At 34.5% G+C, this 20,939-nt stretch overlaps 1 long non-coding RNA gene across 1 annotated transcript; it reads left to right on the top strand.

Annotated features, from left to right (window-relative positions):
* The first annotated feature begins 1,018 nt into the window (after positions 1–1,018).
* On the top strand, positions 1,019–20,062 carry LOC141497948 (uncharacterized). The gene is made up of 2 exons (XR_012471495.1): positions 1,019–1,096; positions 19,946–20,062. It is a non-coding gene; the product is annotated as an uncharacterized LOC141497948 (long non-coding RNA).
* Positions 20,063–20,939: the final 877 nt, after the last annotated feature.

Raw genomic sequence — 20,939 nt, 5'->3', positions numbered from 1 at the left:
GACCTTCAGTCTCTCTGAACAGAGGAATTAACATCCATAGAATGGCAGAATTGGAGAATTGGAAGGAATTGCAATATGTACACAGGCCAGAACATTCTTGAATACAAATTTCCCCCTCCTTATACTTATGTGACCAAGGGCAAGCTATTGATTTGGGGGGGGGGGGCTTCAAATTCTTCATCTGTAAAATGAAACTGTTGGTAACTACTTAGAACAGGAGACTCGAAAGAATACTTTCAGCACCAAACCTAAAATTCTATGATTCCATGACCTCCAATGAGGAAAAAGCTACCCATTCATTATTGGGGCCACTCACTTCACTCTTGGACATCTCTAACTGTTAGGACATCACCCTCTGAGGAAAAAAAGAATAGATCTAATTCTTTCACAATTTTTCATGTACACAGCTATCATCAACTCTAATCCACTCCAAATTTTTCTCTTCTCTAGGTTAGCTATGCCTAATTCCTACAACCTGTTCTCACAGCACACAGACATAAGGGCTTACTATCTCCTGGTTGTCTTCTTCTGAATACTTTCTAGTTTATCATTATCCTTCCTCAATTGGACCAGAAATACATTTATATAATCTCTATATTTGCTATGGAACCATTAGACCTTTTATCCTTAATCCAAGTATTTGTTTTCATATCTCTTTTTAACTTATAAGGAATTTGAATTTCCCTAGGCTGTATTGCTACAGTTCTAATTAGAAAGAAATTATTTTAAGAATTGTTCTAGCCTTTGCTCAATGAAACCAGAAACCAATTCAAATCATGGATCCAACATTTGAAATAGTCACAATTGAAAATGATTCAAACAATATCTCTAAACATACTATTTTTCCCCAAGAGGCCATGGGTCCAGCTCTTTCAGTAACCAAGTGACCCCTTGGCTTAGAATTCTTGCAAACTTAAACAAATGGTTCAGATTTAGAGAATTTAGAGCAAAATGGGACCTTCTTTTTTATTCTAAATTCTAAATAAGAATTTAAATCTAGAAGGAACTAATATGACACAAAGAACACTCAACCTGAAGCTACAAGAACAAGGGTTCAGCTCTCACTTCTGACTCCTTCCTATCATTATGACCTTAGGTAAATCATTTGAACTCTTTTGGTATTTTCTTCTGTAAAATGAAGGCTGTAAAGCAGATATCCTGTAAAGTCTCTTCCATGTCTAGGCACTTGATCATGGTTCAAACCGCTCATTGCATAGATAAAGAAACTGAGATGCAAAGATATTAAGGTTCAAGGATATTCATGGAGCAAGGTACAATTCCAGGCTTCAATCTCAGGTCTTTTGACTCAAAATCCATTGCTTTTTCACTAGGAAAAAATTGGTTAGGATTTATTTTAGTAAGTTATTAACAGGCTACTAGAATGAAATCTTACAGTATTTCACATAACTGCATAGTAGGTATTATTATTATTATTTCAATTTTACAGATGAGGAAACTGAGACTGAGAGGTCAAGATTCATCCAGGGTCACACAGTTAGTAAATATGTGAAATAGGATTAGAACTCAGGTCAGCCTGATTTCAACACCATGTCACCACCAATCTATTTCTTATACACGTATATAAGATAGTTTTCCTAAAACTATTTATTTTTGAACCTTATAATACACACTATATATAAATAACATTGAGCAAATAAAAGAATAAAAATTAACTTATTACCACAATCAGTTTAGATTTCATGAGAAACTAGTTCTTGAGTCTGGTTTCCAGTGACCTATAACTCCTCTGCTTCCTGTCTCTCTCTCAGTGTGATTTCTAATCTTTTTGCATAGCCAGATCCCAAAATAGCTGCAGATAAATTTTAGCAGAAATCATTTTAATAGTTTTAATACTCTTTTTTTTCCCTACAATTCTAATAACTTTTTATTATTGTTGTTTTGATAAAAGCAATGATTCCATTTATATACAGGACTCCAGTTAGGGATATTCCCTTAATTAATGCAGCTCAGACTACCTGTCCTGTAACTTAGGGTCTAAGATAGTTGACTAGGGGGTACTGAAAGGTTATAGATCACTCAGAAGTATCCAACAAATATGTATCAGAGGAAAGACACAATTCTTCCTGACTCCAAGGGAAGACATCTATTCCCTATATCATGCTGCCTCTTAAAAATAGGAATTATTGTTACATAATATCTAACATTTATATAACACTTCCTAATATGCTAAGTAAGCACTTTCTCATTATCTCATCTGATCCTCAAAATAACACTGTAAGATAATGCTTCATTTTACAGATGAGGAAACTGAGAAAAATAGAGGTTAAATAACTCACCCAGGATAACACGGTTAGTAAGTGACTGAAGACACACTTGAACTCAGGTCATCCTGACTTCAGTCCCAGCACCTTATCCATTGAAACACCCAGCTGCCCCCAATTATATTATTAAATTGCTAGATTTCTTTTTAAATTGATATTTTATTTCTCCAATTACATGCCATCATAGTTTTTCAATGTTCATTCAATATTTCAATATTCATTCATTTGCAAATTTTCTACCATCCTCCCTCCCCATAGCAGCAGCAACAGTTTGGTAAAAGTTTCCATTTCTGTTTAACATATTTACATATTAATCATTCTATATAAGAGGAATTAGGACTAAGGGGAAAGAAAGATGAGATAGGAGGGAAAACCATAAGAGAAGTTTTAAAGTGAACATAGTTTACATTCAGGTTCTGTGGATTTTTTTCCTCTGGTTGTGGATAGTTTTGTCCACAAGTCTCCCAGGGTTGTCCTTGATCTCTGAACTCCTGAGGGGAGCTACATTCATCGTAGTTGATCTTCTCACAATGTTCTTGTTAATGTGTACAGTGTTCTCTTGATTCTGCTTCTTTTGTTCAGGCCCAGTTCAGTTACATTTCTTTTTATATTATAATGCACATAATATATATATATATATATATATATATACATATATATTATAGGTATATATAATTTTAAATTTGCACAACACTATATTTTCTTTTTAAAACATTTTCTGCAAAGAGAAACAATGTGTTGTAATAGAAAGAGGAATGACTCTGAAATCATAGTTTCACTGGAGAAGCAACTGAAAGATCACAGGCATAACTCACCCAAGGTCACAAAGTCAAAAAAGCAGTTTCTAAGAACACTTCTATCATTACATGACTTAGAGATTCCACAATGAAGCACTGCACACTTTCACAAGGGCAATTTCATGGTTCTGGGGTTATCTTGGCAGTCGGCTGTCAGATCATTGCAGATTCCTTTCTCTACTCCTTGATCCTGGCACCTGCTACAACTCCCAACATCCTGCTGTTCCTTTGAATTTGATGGCTGAGATTTCACCAATCAACTTATTTCAACGACTGCCTCCCAAGACAAGCCTCTGACATGCTTGTGGGAAGCCTAGCAGGAAGGAGATGGAGCAAAGGCTTAAAGTGAGGAAAGACCAATCTTTTTCCTCTGTGATCATATTCAACTGCTGTCGGGTTTGACCACAACAGAGAGCAATGGGGCCACACTCATTCTCCTTATGTCCTTTCCTAGAACAAGGATTGAGCAGCCATTCCATTCAGTAAACACATATTAAATATCTACTAAAACGTTCCAAGGCACTATGCTGGGAGCTGGGGGAGATACTAGGATTAAATAAACATACAGTGCTTGTCTACCAGCCATGGAAAATCTGCCTAGTATTATAATCTACAGTCAGGAGAATTTTCTTAATAATTTTTGTACAAAGAACTTAATGTAGTATATAAAAGACCAGCCTTTGATTCAAGAAAATGAGTTCAAATCTTTCCTCTTTCACATTAATTCATAAAATCCCTGCCCTCAAGGTGCTTACTTTCTATCTGAAGACGAAGTATTTACAAAGTAAATAGAAAATAATTTGAAGTGGGAAAATCAGGAAAGACCTCATCAATTTCTTGAGAGCAGGGATTGGTTTTGGTGATTGTTGTTTACTTTTTGTGCCCCATCATTTAGGGTATGGTCTGGCACATACTTAAAAAATGCTTGTTGACTTAACATGAGGACTTGGCCCTTGAGCTGGGTTTTGAAGGGAGTGAATAATTCTAAGAAACTGAGGTGAAAAGGAAGTATATTCTAAGCATAGAAGACAATCTGGGGGGAAAAGAGTTGAATGTTATATATAAAAGAAATATCAAGAAGGTCAATTTGTCTAGAAATGTAATGGAATCCTGTTGTTGCTTTTACCTTCAATCAATCAATGAGCAAGCATTTATTAAGCTCCTGCTACAGTCCAGAAACTATACTAGGTATTGGAGATACAAAGATGAAAGTGAAACCAGCAACTAACATTCTAAACAGAGAACAAACATACACCTGCATGTTAGATGGCCCAGTGGATAGATGACAGGGCCTAGAATTGGGAAGACTCATCTCCATGAGTTCAAATCCAGCCTCAGACACTAACTAGCAATGTGACCTTGGGAAAGTCACTTAAACCTGTTAGCCTGTTTATTCATCATTAAAATGAGCTGGAGAAGGAAATGGCAAACCACTCCAGTACTGCCAAGAAAATCCCAAATGGGATCACAAATAGTTGGATATGATTGAACAATAAGAAAGTTCAGGAATCATGGGACCTAGTACTAGATGTTTTAGATGCCAACTAATGGAACCCCCAATTTTACAAACCCAGACACTGGAGGGGAGAGAGGTTAAGTAATTTTCCCAAAGTCACTTGCATAGTAAATGGCAAAGGAACGATATGAATGCAAATCCATTGCTCTAAAATAGATATAAAATAAGTCACTGACAGCTGAGCAATAAAAGAAGAGACAGGAAAAACTTGTAAAAGGTGGCACTTGATCTGACTTGAAAGAAACACTATTATAAGCATCAGTGGTAATTATAACAATTAAAAGGCGGAAGAGGGGCACAACTCTCAAAGGCTGTAAATTATAAACATAGTATTTATCTGCACTAGTAGATAGAGTTTTCACACCAGGAATTCCTAATACTGATTAAAATCAGAACTCTAGGCCAATTTTTTAAGCCATACTACCTATACAAATGGTGACACTCATCTAGATGGTACTATATTTGTAAGCAACATCATGGCAATTGCCTCAAGACCTAGACTTGGCATAGATGCTCAAAAGTTTTGGCTTAACAAAATACACAACAAAATCAAAATAATGAGGAGATCAAACATTGTAGTGGAAAGACTTGAATTCAGTCTTTACAGACTTTTAGACCTGTCTATGGTGTTTCCTGAGTGACCTCAGGAAAATCACTTCCCCTCTCTGGATCTCCAGCTTCTTGACTGTAAAATGAAGGTTTTGCACAATATTAATTCTAAACACTCCTCTAATTCTCCCATCTTTGGCTCTTGGCTATAATGTTGCCATACTTATTTATTTATTCATTTGTTTTGGGGATTGTTATTTACTTCTACTGGATTGACAGAAAAAGGGAGGAACAATTATTTTGAAAATGTGAACACACCTGTCTCAAAACCTAGTTTTCTATGATGAGAAAGCCTGTGAACCCCTGGGACTGTAGTGTAAATGCCAACAAGCTTCCATCAGGAGTACAGATCTGTGGCAGGTGTGGTCAATTTAATCCCTTCCTGACCAGATGTAAACTATAAAGTCAGAAGCCAGGCCCCCGTCTTTGCACCAGTCCTTTACACTGTCAACACATAAAATTGGAGCAACGGCAGATGCTTTGCTTTCTTCAGAGCTGGTTCCTTTCAATCAACATTTATTAGCCTGACTCTCCCCCTATGGGGCTACTTGTCATGATCCCAAATACTCTTTTCCCTCCTCCTGCCATAAGAATGAGAAAATGGTGGATTTGCAAAGAATTCTTTCTTCTCTCCTTCCACTATAACAAATATCCTGCCTAAACTGTCACAAACCTCATTCTCTTCCACACATGTCCCTGAATCCTCATTTTTTAAAAATATGTATCCTTTAGTTCCAACTTTCAGTTATCCTATAACCAATGATGTATTTGTGCGAAACGAGAGATTAGAATTCCTTCCTATATTTGTCTGAATGGAAATCTAAAGTCTAAGGGGAGGGGACATTTTTCTTCCCCAAAACCAAATGAAATAAACAATAAGGGCCATAATGGGGTGGAAGGGGAATGCTGCTAGAAGCGATTTATGTTAAAGGCCCCCTGGTTGTCATAAACATTTGATTTACAAGAAAGGGCTGTGGTTGATTTAATGGGCTTTGTCCAAGCTCAAGCCCTCTTACAGAACCCCAGGATGGTGGCCATGATTTCTCTCTGATTTTGCTCTGCCTTCTTCAGATATATGCTTGGCAAAAGACAGAGTGCCATTGGTGGTGTTTTTGCTTGCCTATTGGCTTTTACCTTAAGATTATGGGGGGGGAAAGAGATGGAGGCTGAGCAAATTGGCTTTTAGGCAGAATAATTATATATATATATATATATATATATATATATATATATATATATATATATATAAAATATATATATATATATACATGTATATATATAAATATATATATATATGTATGTATGTATGTATGTATGTATGTATGTATGTATCTGACCATGATCCCCAAGTCTTTGAAACTAGACAAGAACCTAAGAATTCATGAACCACCTCAGCGAGGATGAGCACTTCTTATTACCATTTTCTTTAGTTCTCCTAGAAACTTATGTCTGGGAGAGAAGCACTAAATGTCTTCTCTAGTATTGTCAACCTTCTAATACTATATTGTAGATTTAGTGCCTGATAAATATATTGCCCTATCCCTCAATTATCTGCACCATATGACTAAGTACTTAAAAAAAACTTTTCATGTCCATGCTATTATATTCCACTCCAATGCAATTAAAGATGGACAATACTTCCTCCCTCTTTAGTAGTTTTATTTATGGGACTGCTAATAACTTGCCATTTATAGAATTAAGGAGTTGAATAAGATATCTTATAGTCCAGGATTTCTTTACTTTTGAAGGGTAATGAATGCTTTTGAAAATCTGGTGAAGTCAATGGAGCCCTTCTCAGAATAAGGTTTTTAAATGCATAGAATAAAATACAAGATTTAAATACAAAAATTGAATTAAATAAAATACAAAGAATCATAATTTTTAAAAAAAACAAGTTAATATGTCCCAGTTTAAGAATATTTGACCTAGAAATTCTATTCTAACTGCATATCTGTTTTTTCAAAACATTAAAAATTAAAAATCATAATAGATTATATTGATATATAAATACAGTCTGACTCATCCATCTGGAATTCACTCCAGACTCATCTTTATATGTGGAAATCATTCTTTATTTCAATACCAAGTCAAAGTGTTACCCTTTCATAAATGGAAAGTGAAATATGAATGAAATAAATGAAAAATAAACATGTAAAGATATATACACACATCTATTTTGGCACTTACTATGAGCAAATTCCTGTACTAAAAACTGAGGATTCATATAGAAAAGCAAGACAGTCCCTGCTCTCAAAGAGCATCCTAATGGAAAAGATAACAAATAGAGGAGGTTGCAGCTATGAATCAAATGAAAGGATCCAAGGACCCAAAGGATAAAACTGAAAAACAAAAGATAATGCACTAATAAAACTATGTTTTGTTGCTATTCAATTGTGTTCAAATTCTGGGATTTTCTTGCCAAAGATAATGGAGTAGTTTGTCATTTCCTTTTCCAGCTCATTTTTTCAGGAACTGAGGAACTGAGGCAAACAAAGTTGGTGGCTTGCCCAGGGTCACACAATAAATATTTGAGGCTGTATTTGAAATCAGATCTGCTTGAATAAAAATCTGGCACTCTTATCTAATGTACCACCTGGTTGCCTATCTAGATAGAGGTCAAACTGTATGTTACTAATGTTAAATCATTGATAATGTCAAAGACTTGGGTACTAAGAACTTTTTTTACAGGAAGAACTGATCAGTAGATAGAGGATTAGTCTTGGAGTCAAATCCTGCCTCAAATACTACCTGTGTGACCCTGATCAAGTCACTTAAACTCTCTGTTTTCTAACCTTCAAAGTGGGTTATGCTATGATAATATTCCATTAAATCCATATTCCATAATTTGTTTAATTATATCCAATAGGAGGAAATCTCTTAGTTTTCAATTTTGGACAGCTTTGAAAACAGTCACTATATTTTTATTCATAAATTAAATAAGTTCTTTTACAAACACTAAAATTATATATGTAATAAATGCTTGTTGGAATGGATTCAGGTAATGCCATATTAATTATAAATTTATCTTTAATATCCCTTACTAATTAATATAGTAGTGAAGACATATGATAACTACTCAATAAAGACTAGATTATTGACACATTCTATGATTTTTATTACTTAACATACTTTTTTGCATATACTAGATAAGAAATTTTTTTCTAAATAGATGAGTTAAAATAATTAATGATACTTTTTCCATATTTGCAATATGTAACTATGACAATAATTGTGTGATCATGGACCAGTCATGCATTCTCCATGACTACAAATCCCCAAACTGCAAAAATGACATAATAGAACTTAATATTTACCTCCAAAGGACTCTGAATCTCAAAATGAAGTAAAATATGAAAAAACACTGCAAATTTTATCGAAATGGAAGTTAATATCTTCATCAATTGTTGCTGTTATGCATCTCATATTTTAAATAGATTTTATTGATCTTTTGCTTTTATATTGACAATATTTTCCCTATGTCTATCCCCCTACTCTGTCTAGACAGCCATCCTTTATAGTAAAAGAATTTTTTTTAAAAAAAAGAAGGAAAAGTGCAGCAAATGTGACTAGAACACTGAATAAGAGCTATGCTGTATACAATGTGCACCTCTATGAGGAAGATTATAGAGTCTTTTTATATCTCTTTTCAGGAACAAAATTTGGGCATTACAATTTTATAATATTAAATTTCTATTATTTTGTTAATTATGTTTGTACTCATATTGTAGTTATTATGTATGTTATTTTTTCTAGTTCTACTCACTTCAGTTTTTTAATTAACAAGCATTTATATTCTCTCCTAACTCCTTTCCCATTGAAGAAGAAAAAAAGGCCTCTGTGGAAATTATAATGTGCTTTTTCACTTTGCATATGTTATCACAGTCTTCCATGGAACTCTGCATTTGTAGCGCTTGTTTCTTCTTAAAGTTCAGTAATACTGCATTCATATTTCACAGTTTGTTTAACTTTTCCTCCTAAAAGGGAGTATCTACTTTGTCGAAATTCATTTGATTATTTAATAGTCAATAAATATTAAGTGCCTACTAAGTGCTTGGGCACAAAAACATGATAATGAAAATTTACACATGCTATGATCTCGAGAAATTATATTATGTTCAAAGACTCAAAGATTTAGAACTTGAAAAAAACCTTAAAGTTCGTTATTGGAGAAAGCATGGCATAATAATTATATACTTGGAGTCAGGAGAATATAGTTTCAAATCCCATCTCTGACTTTTTATGAGCAGTGTCACCTTGAACAAGTCACTTAAGTACTATGGGCCAAGCAAGAGTTTCTACTTGTTAATACATACCTCATAGCACCTTGAGTCTCAGATGAGGTAATATTCATAAACCAACAAGGATTTATTAAGCATATACCATAAATTTAGGCACTCAGGATATATCACAAACAGCCTACTCTCAAACAGCTTTGCTTAATTATTTAACGTACACAGAAAATGAAACCCAGAGAAGTCAATCCAAGATCATACAGGTAGTAAGTAGCAAAGACTATGATCTCAGGTTCTCTGGCTCCAAATCCATCCTTATTTCTACTTCTTCCTTATTGATCAAAAGGGGAGAAATTATGAAGAGGGCTGCCTTATATACAAGTAATTATGCTTACAACTAGAATGTGATGGAAAATATGAAATACAAACAAAAGCATTCTGGGGTAATTTTAAAAGGGAGCATCCTCAACTCGTGTAGTAAAAACCCAGATGTCTAGAATGTCCTTCTGTATCATATATCCCACCCATTCACATACATACATACATACATACACACATGTGCATACACAAGACCAATTATGTTTAATTTACCAATTTGAAAAGAAATCTCCAAGTATCCCCTGCTTCCATTTACATGAATGAACTCTATCTTCCTAGTTAGGTTGTTCAAGACTATGACTTGCTGTTAAATCATATCCTATGTGGACCCCATAGATTTAATCCACAGAATTTGGGGTTTTTTGGCAAAGATATTAGAGTGGTTTGCTATTTTCTTCCTCGGTGTGTCTTCATTTTATAAATGAAAAACATAAACAAATAGCAGAGGAGGAGGAGACAAAAGTTAGTCTGCTCAGGGACATGGCAAAAAAAAAAAATTCAGACTATCACTTGGAGAAGAATGACATGACTGGGCTGGGAATCCTTAAAGGACATTCTGGGATGAACTATACTGAGGAAGAGGCCAATTTCTACCTTCCAATATGTGAATTCTGTATGTTACACAGACATAGTCCCTAATGAAGGCCCATAATGATATAAAAAACAAACAAACAAAAAAGCAACAACAATAAAGCAGAGGACTGAGAAAAAGGAGTTTTGAATTATTTTGATTGGTGCCACAGATTAATTTCATAACTTTGGACAAGACATATCACTTCTATTTCCTCAACTTTCAAATTGAGAAAATAATACTTTCTCATCTTCATCAAAGAATTTCTGTATGAAAGAGATTCCAGGTATGATGATGCTTTAAAAAGTAAGGGAAAATATAGGAAAGAGAAGATATTATTATCAGGAACTGAAGAATAAAAGACTCCTGTGATGCTGAAGAGAACTGGACATTCTTCTAAAGCTTCTATCACCCCCTCCAAGGTCCTGGTAGACACACAGCACTTCAAAATGAAAGTTTATTAATCAAATACAAGCTACTATTTATATAGGAGTACAGTTTTAGATCTAAAAGGAAACTTAGAAGTCATTGAATTGAACCCTCTCCCCTCATTTCACAGTTGATATCCAAAGAAGTTAAATGGCTTGCCCAAAGCAACAACAACAAAAAAAGTTGCTGAGCCTAAATTTGAACCCAAGGCCTCAGCATTCTGAATCTATATACTAGCATAATTGTAGTGTGCTGCAATAGGAAAAGCCCTGGATTTAGAACTGGGGGCCAAGGTTCAAATATTGCCTCTACTACTATGTGTATCATCTTAGGGAAGTCCCTTAACTTTCTTGAGTTCCTCATCTAAAAGTAGACTAGACAGCCCCTGAGGTCCCTTTCAACCCTAAAGCCAGAAAGAAGCCTTAAGTTTATAAAGAATAAAAACTATAGCCCCCTGAAAAACCTATTGACAGCAATATTTATTTCAATAGCAATCCTTTTTGTGACTTGCAGTAGCATTTGTCCCTTTGCAGAATATGTGAACCAGAAAATTGGAGAATAAATCACACGGCAAATCAAAGCAAACTCTATAGAAGTCATGCATTTACAATATTTAAGAAAATTCCATTTTCTTTAGAATGTGCTGCCTTGATTCACTACAAGTGAAAGTACCCTGCCAAAATATGAATTTGTTCCTCTTCAGGGTCTCTTCATTTACACAGTGTTTCTGGTCCTGTGCCTTCATTCTACAGTAGTGACGCATGTTCTTATGTGAGTTCCAACACCCAGTGAACCATATTTTGTTATTTTTCCCCTTGTTATTCCATTTACATCTTTGCCAGTTTCCCAGACGATTAACTCCAGAGGCTGGTGTTGGGTGGTTAATGTGCAATGTCTGTGGATTTGGCAACTGAGTTTTTGGTCTTAATGGAATGGGCCATCCAAATAGACTATAGTTGACTCCTATTGGGGAGTTTACAGTTTTAAAATTTTAAATGCTTTTGACACTTTTCTAGAAATCTCCTGGGAAGTAATACTTTCCTGAATAATTATTGTGAGGTTTTTTTCTCCTTAAGTGGTAACATTTGCACAGATTCTTAAATCTCTGGCTATGGGAAGTTGGTAGTGAAATCATTATTAAATAAAATGCGATTGTTGCCAAAATTATTAAATATTCCTCTTTCCCGAGCAGGCATCTGATGGGTTCTAAAGAAGAAACTCAAACAACTTTCAAAACTTGCTAAAGTCTTGCTATACTATTGTAATCCAGTGTATATACCTGGTGTATATGCAAAATACTTTCCATTGGTGGAGAAATTTGATGATCCATGTCTGAATGAAATATAGAATAATAATTCAATTTAGAATATGGGGAAAGAGGTAAGTTCTTCTGATTCTCAACTATTAAAGAGACACATGAAGTTCCAAGCTCTCATAGAAAGAGGCTCCTGAAAGTAGGGAAAGATTTTGGGAAGAATCAAACATATAGAAGAGCCAACACCCTAATAAGTACCTGATTTCCAGATCTCCTCACTAAAGACTAGGGAATTAACCTTTTGAGAAAATTAAAGGCTGAGCTGATATATCTCACTTACAGTGGGATAACTTCCCATTCTGTATTATTTGATGTATTCCCATCCGAATAACTTCCTTCAAGTCTCAGTTAAACCAAACCCCCAAAAAAAATTTAAAAAAAAACACCATCCAAAGCAGCAAAGTGGTGTAGTAGATAGAGCACTGTCCTTGGAGTCAGGAGGAACAGAGTTCGAATCTAGTCTCAGACACTTGACAATGATTATTTGTGTGACCTTGGACAAATCTCTTAACCCTGATTGCCTCACATCCTGGGCCATCTCCAGTTGTCTTGATTCACATCTGGCCACTGGATCCAGATGGCTCTGGAGAAGAGAGTGAGGCTGGTGACTTAATATAGCCACCCTCACTCAAATCTAATTCATGTGGTTGTCATGGCATCTCCCTGTTCCTATAGTCTTTTTCAAGAATGAAGGACAAGGGAGGCAGCTAGGTGGCACAGTGGATAGAGCACTAGCCCTGTAGTCAGGAGGACCTGAGTTCAAATCCTTTCACAGACACTTAATAATTGCCTAACTGTGTGACCTTGGGCAAGTCATTTAACCCCATTGCCTTAAATAAATAAAATTTTTTAAAAAAGAATGAAGGACAAGGACAAAAAAAAACCCATCCTTTAAAGGAAGTCTTTATTAATTTTCCCTTAATACTAATTTATTTCCTTCTGTTATTTCCAATTTATCCTGTACAGAGCTTGTTTCTACATAGTTGTTTATATATTATCTCCCTCATTAGACTTTGAGTTTTTTGAGAATAGAGGCTGTCTTTTATCTTTCTTTATATCCTTATAATGCCTGAAATATAATAAATTTTTATTCATTTATTAAATTTTATTTATATATTTATATGTATTATAAATTTATATTTATATCTTTACATATAATTTATATATTACATTTATTATATTATATATGTATAATTTCTCTAATTTCTGCTTGTTATTAGTTTGGATAAATGGATTTGATCTCTATTCACTATGGGTAATGATCTCTATAATTAGCATTTGTTAGGAATGGTGTCAATTCTTGGGATATAGAGTGAGGAACTTCTTTATCATTAAGGGATAGCAAGCATGAATGTATCTTGAAACTAAAAGTAATTAGTTATTTAGTTAGTAATTTTAAGTTATTTAAATTAAATATTAAATATACTTATTAAAAAAGTAATTTAAGTGAGTTAGTTAATTAGTAATATTTGGAACAGGGGGAAGACCAGATAGATATAATTATAGTGCAGTAGCCCTGCTCTAAAAACAGTTCATGGAGCCAGCCTTATGGCTCCAATCTCCTTCTCCCCTTCAGGCAAGAATCAGAACCTCCTTTAGAGAGGGGTGGTCATTTTTTCAACTCTCTTCAAATCACATTTAGACAAAGCAATGTAGATATGTGTATATACTACATTGGCAACATGCATGCATACTAGTCTATATTAAGGCCATTTGGGCAGAAGGGTGAAAAGACATTAATACTGCATAGGCAGGCATTTCATGTCATTTAGCTCTCTGTACCTGTTTCCTCATATGTAAAATGGGGATAAATAATATTTGCATTACCGAGTAGCTCACAGGGTTATTTTGAGGATATTGCTCCAAAACAAGCTTTCATGTAAGACAGAAAAATGAGTAGCAATAAATTTTTATTTATTTTATCTTTTTAATGGTGCCCAGAGAGAAATAGTACAGGCATAACCTATGCTGCTCCCATTCTTTCGTGTAAACAATTCGGCAAATGGATGATAATTACTGCTTTTTGTACCTGAAAAAAATGACTGACATCTATTGTAGTCTCTTAAGAGCACCTCCAGTATCAGATAGAATTAAAGGAATGATATGTACCAAAATATCGTTGTACTTTTTTTTTTTGCTTTTTTTTCTCTAGCCATCCATATATCGAAAGACTTCTTTTCCTAAATGATTTCATTGTATTCGCCTTCATGCCTTCTGTTTTCTGTTAGCCTGGATCTGTCACTGTTCTCTAATCTTGTCCTTTTCTCTTCCATAATGTTACCTTCACAACCATATCTGGAACAGGCTTACACCCCCCTAATTAGGTCCCCCAAACTGCCTTTCAATATGTGAGGAATGAAAAGTCCAAGAGATATAGTTTCTAGATAAGACATTATCCATTTATTAATTATGACTAGCAAATAATAAAAAGAAGTCAGAGACTTTCTCAGAAGCCAAAACTAAACCTTGGGGGGGGGTAATTGAATATATATACTATCAGAGTGAGTGTTCCCAACAAGCAGAAATCAACTCTGACTGACTAACAATTAATGAGAGAATGAATATTATAATAAGAAGTAGACTTAATCTAATGAGGGGCTAGGAATGTGACTGATTAAGTTGCTCTTACCTGAATAGAACAATGAAGGGGTTATAGTAAAAATTCTACTTAGAGTCTCATTTCTCAAACATAGGGAAAACTGAGTCAAATTTATAAAAATAAAAGTCTTTCCCTAATTTTGATCTCTAATAATGATCAAAAGATATGAACACTTTTTGGAAGAAGTAATCAAGGCTAGCTATAGTCATATGAAAAAAATTTGCTCACTATTGATGGGAGAAATGCAAGTTAAGACAATTTTGAAGTATTACCTCATACCTATTAAATTTGCTATAGTACAGAAAAGGAAAAATGGCAAATGATAGAGGAAATGTGAGAAAAATGAGACATTAATGGAACATTAGAATTGTGAACTGGACCATTTTACAGAATAGTTTGGAACTATGCCCAAAGAGCTGATATAGCAATGTTATACTAGGCCTATATACCTAAAGAGATAAAAAACAAAAATGAAAAGGACCTATATGTACATTTTTCTTGTGACTGGGATTTGGAAACTGAGGGATTGCCCATCAACTGGGAAATGGCTGAGCCAATTACTGAGTGTGATTGTAATGGAATACTGTTTTGTAGTGGAAATGATGAGCAGGATATCTCAGAAAAACCTAAAAAAGACTTGCATGAACTGATACAAAGTGAAATGCACTTTGTAGAAAATAACAGCAATGTTGTAAAATGATCAACTGTGAATGACAGCTATTCTCAGGAATACAATGATCCAAGACAATTCCAAAGGACTTATGATGAAAAGTCCATAGAAAAACCCAGAGAAGGAGCTGATGGTGTCTAGATACAGATGAAACATACTTTTTTTACTTTATTTTTCTTGAGGTTTTCTTTGTTTTTTTAGTCTATGTTTTCTTTCACAATATGACTAATATGGGAATGTTTGGCATGACTTTATATGTATAACCTATATTGAATTGCTAACCTTCTCAATGGTGGTAGGGGAGGTTGAGTGGGGGGGGAGAGGAAGGGAGATAATTTGGAATTCAAAGTTTAGAAACCAAATGTTAAAAATTGTTTTTGTATGTAACTGAAAAAATAAAATATTAAATATTAAAAAAGGAATTCCACCTCAATAAGATGGTCTAGGTGGCATGAATTCTATGGATAAGGTCAGAAATATCCTTTAAAGGTTGAATTTGAATAAGGAAATAGAAAGGGAAAAATCTGGATCCCCTATATTAATAACTGGTTAGTGATAAATAGTTCTCCCAAATATCCTTGCCCACATTCAAAGACAAATTCAGATGTCACATCCTCTTTGTGGCCTTGCCTAATTTCCCCTATCTGGAAATGTGTCATCCATCTTTGAACTTAATGTATATGTTTAGTTGTCTTCTATCTCAATTACAATTATCTGTGTATATTCCCCCATTACTTCCATTCGCCCATAGATAGTAAACTTTTTTAGATGTTTCTCATCTAAGCTTGGCATCTCACTTCACTTAGGAATTCCTCCAGTTGTTGGAATCTTGTCCTTAAAAACCTAGCCTAAATCCCCTTCTCTGCAATTCCCTTTGCTCTCTAGGACCAAACAGAACTCATTGTAATTTCCCTTCCATATTAATGTGATGTTTTATGCTTTGCAAGTTGTAGTCACATAGACTACATAGTGTTCACTTATTTGCTTCTCATAACAACCCAGTGTAGAGAGGAGTTTAAATACCATTACTCTAATTTTTCTGATGAGGACACTGACACAGAGGGCCAAGTGACTTGTCTAAAGTCACACAGATTTGTGAAAGGGTTAGTTATGAGTATTCAAGATTAATCTTTCTTGAAATTAATTGTTTTATATTCCACCCAATTTTTCAAAGTGATCTGAGAGAACTCTGTGATTCTTGGCTAAAATTCCCTTATTGGTGTGTGAGTTTTTGTTTTTATTGCTAGTCCTTTCATTTGTCATCATTTGATCTGACTACCTAATGATCTTGCTGTTAGCCCCTTGCAGAGAGACTCTCTCCCCAAACATTTAAATGTCAGGCAACATTCCCAAGGGCATTCCTGTGTATTCATTCTTTTCAAGAGATCATCTGACACACAAACACACTTGTCAAGAAAAATGCCCAAAAATGTTAAGAACTTAAAATTCATTCAATCAAATGTTCTTGATAATGAAGGTAAATAAGCATCTATCCTAACACCTTCCATATGTAAGGAAGCAAGATGCATTGAATAGAATGCCGGCACTAGAATCAGGAAGATCAAACTTCAAATCCAGATTCAGACGCAGTTAGTTTTGTGACCTTGGGCAAGTCACTTGACTTTGCCTCAGTTTTGTTACTTGTAAAATGAATTCCAAGAAAACCCCAAATGGGGTTTCAAAGAATCAGACATGACTGAAATGACTCAACAACAGCAAACCATGGGTGAAATACTATGCATTTTAATCACTTTACAAATATTATTTTGTTTTATCCTCCCAACAACCCTGTGAGGTATGTACTATTATAATCCTCATTTTAGATTTGAAGAAACTGAGGAAAAACAGAGGATAAATGACTTGCTCAGGGTCACACAGCTAATGTTTGAAGCTGAATTTGAACCCAGATCCTCCTGATTATAGGCCCAGTACTCTATCCATTATGCCACCAAGTTATTCTGATGATATTGAGAACAACAAAGTATGAGACAAGGAAGTAGTTGACCCATGAGGACTTTATCAAATCTATGAAAAAACAAGTCATTATCCAATTAGTAAATTATCACAGAATATGAACAGGCCATTTTTCAATAAAGAAATCAATATAATTTATAGTCATAAAAATGTTCTAAATCATTCCTGATTAGAGAAATGCAAAAGAAAACATCATCAAGATATCATATCTTCTCCTATCAAATTGGTTAATATAAGAGAAAAGAAAAATTATGAATGCTGAAGGGAATATGAAAAAACTTAGACATATTCACTGCTGGTAGATCTATGAACTAATTCAACCATTTCTGAAAGCAATCTGGAATTCCACTATTAGCAATACCACTAGCAGGTCTACTTCAAAGATGATTAAATCAAAAGGAAAAGAACCCATATGACCTAAAATATTTATAGCAGCTCTCTTTGGTGGCACAGAACTAGAAATTGTGGAGATGCCCATCAGTTGGGGAATGACTGAACAAGTTGTGGTATATGATTGTGATGAAATACTACTGTGCAATAAGAAATGGTGAGATCGATGCTCTTAGAGGAAAAAAACATTTAAGTGACTAAGTTATATAGATTATTATAAATATCCAAATTAATTACAAAAATCTATGAAGGAAGTTGCTATCTGCATTCAGAGAAGGAACTGATAAATAGATGTACAGATGGTTTTACACATACACACACACACACACACACACACACCACACACATACCCCTACACATACATACTCATACACACCATGCACACACACACACACACACATACACACACACACACACACACACATACACACATATACTCAAACACATGCAAATTTGTGTCTAAAATAACCATCTTAGGGGAGGAAGGGAAGAAAAAAAAGAGAGGGGGAAAAAGAACATTACATAATAGTTCTATATTTAAAAGAAATAGTTACTTGTACATAACAGTTTTACAGTTCCACGTGTGTATTTATATTCCTAGTGCCTGGCATCTTGTAGGTTGTTTAATAGCACTTGTTGAATAAATGACTCAGTGCATCAGTGATGTGTTCTCTACCAACAGTAATATTTATACTATGTCACCATCCATAGGAAATCCCTCTTCCTTTGGATTTGGACATATACACCTAGTATAGTTGCATGTAATGTTTTCTTTTTTATATTTTTCTCCTAATTTGATCCTAATTTCAATATTTGCTCTAACAAATCAATGATTATTTTCATTGGGACAGCTAACTCTGATATGACTCCAAAATCAGTAACAACATCTCCGAATTTATGTCGAGTACTGTTGCATACAATTTTGAGGTTCTGTCTCATGAGAAATCTTGCATGATCTTAAGAGATATAGTTCCATGTTATAGAAATACTTGATTTATTTCCTAAATTCAGAATGAAATAAATTAAATTAAAAAGATTAAAAAAAAGAAAACCAGAAATCTTAGGACAATCCTGGAGATAGATTCAATGACTATTGTGACTCTAGCAGCAAAGTGATGCAGTGGAGACAGAGCAATTCTTGAGGTCAAGAAGATCTGAGCTCAAATCCTGACTCAGATACTTGTGATCCTGGGAAAGTCACTTAGCAACTCTCAATCTCAGTTTCCCCATCTGTACAATGGAGATAATAATAATAGTTTCTTTGAAGACCAAATGAGATTATATATGTAAATATTTTACAAACTCTAAAGTGATCTATATGGATGCTAGGATAGCTAGAGGATATTGTGAATAAAGTGGTAGAATCTGGATTCATGAAGAATTAAGTTCAAACCTGGCCTTAGATACTAGCTTTGTGATCCTAGGTAAATCACATAACCCCCTTTCTTTCAATTCCCCTCATAATGATCTGGAGAAGTAAATGGCGAATCACTACAGTATCTTTGCCAAAAAATTCCTAAAGAGGGTGATGAAGAGTTGGACACAAGGGAAAATAATATATAAATATTAGCTATTACTCACAGAAAACATGTAGGGGAAATTGATTCATCCTCAGGATTCTTCCTGTCCATTCCTTTTCCCTGTTAAACTATCTTTTCTTACTCTTTATATTTGAAATAATGATGATGGGGGCGGCTAGGTGGCACAGTGGATAAAGCACCGGCCCTGGAGTCAGGAGTACCTGGGTTCAAATCTGGTCTCAGACACTTAATAATTACCTAGCTGTGTGGCCTTGGGCAAGCCACTTAACCCCATTTGCCTTGCAAAAAACCTAAAAAAAAATAATGATGATGAGAACTATTTCTTAGGAATCCTTTTTGGGGAAAGAAAAGAGCTATCTAGGATGAATTACTAGGTTATTATGCTGGAAGATGCCATACCTGCAAAATTTTGTTTAATGACCCAGAATTTAAACATAGATCAGGGTAAGAAAAATCCATTAGAAACCCACTCCACTGGAATTTCCTGAGATTTACTAAGAAGTATCACATTTGATTAAGAAACATCTATGTGATCAAAGCCACATGTTCTAATTAATAACATATGTGATGAGAATATTTATCTTTATTTTTAACATTAAATGTGGCCATAGCTACAAATAACATCTGTCCTTTGATCTTCAGCTTTACCTCCATTGATTGCCATTGATTTCTACAGTAAGATACAGCACGTCCTATCCAGTGGAACAAGTCAACATCAATGTAATGGATATTGTGGATAAATTCTGTTTAAAACTCAAATTTCTGTTTGTTGCCTTTCTAATTATTTTCATGGTTCCAAAAAGAAATTCTCCATGGGAAAAATACAGTGGGAAAGCCTCCAAACACCTTTCCTTTTTATATTTCAACTCACTTGCAACTCTAAGTTCCAGAAAAGGATGCCATATCCATCTGGGAGATTTAAAACCAATTGGAATCCATGAAAGGCATGTGATTATAAGGGTTTTCTCATTCTGAACTTGAACAAGTTCAAAGATGATATTATTCAAAGATGGATTTTTGGCTCTACAATTGCTTCCTCTTGGCCATCTGCTCCTGGGATGATGGGATCTTTCTTCCTGCTCTGAGATGGAATCTGCCCAAGCAATCCTTGAATCTGTGCCTTTTAGATGGATTACTATAAAACACTGAGATACAGATCTCTCTGGAAGTAATTTGAAATCTTTTATTGGCAAAGAGTAACAACATCCCACCTACTTATTTAAACTTAAATATGAAGGCTGTATTTAGCATTCATTACCAGATGTCATTGACTCTGTGGATTTGATTCAATTTAACACTACCTAATTTGGGTCATGGTTACTTTAGAGATTCCTTTTTACATTATGTAACTGAAATGTTGCTCTAATCATCTAGCACTTTTTTAAAAAGAGTGTCTGATCTAAAAAATCAAAGTCATAAAAGAAAATGTCCTTACAGATAGTTATTCAAACTTTTTATCTTAGAGTGAGGACAAAAATGGTTTTAGTTGGAGGCGTTAGTATTCATTCTCATTGATGTGAGAATGCTACCAATGGAACATATCACAATCCATTCATGACATTTTTATCTTGAGGAGTTCAAGTAACAGGAAGAATCAGTGCAATGGTGGATCTGGAGTCAGATAACTTGGTTTTAA

Source organism: Macrotis lagotis, chromosome X (assembly GCF_037893015.1).
Source record: "Macrotis lagotis isolate mMagLag1 chromosome X, bilby.v1.9.chrom.fasta, whole genome shotgun sequence".
NCBI lineage: Eukaryota > Metazoa > Chordata > Mammalia > Peramelemorphia > Peramelidae > Macrotis > Macrotis lagotis.
Note: the sequence above shows the minus strand (reverse complement) of the source record. Positions and strands in the feature narration are given on the sequence as shown.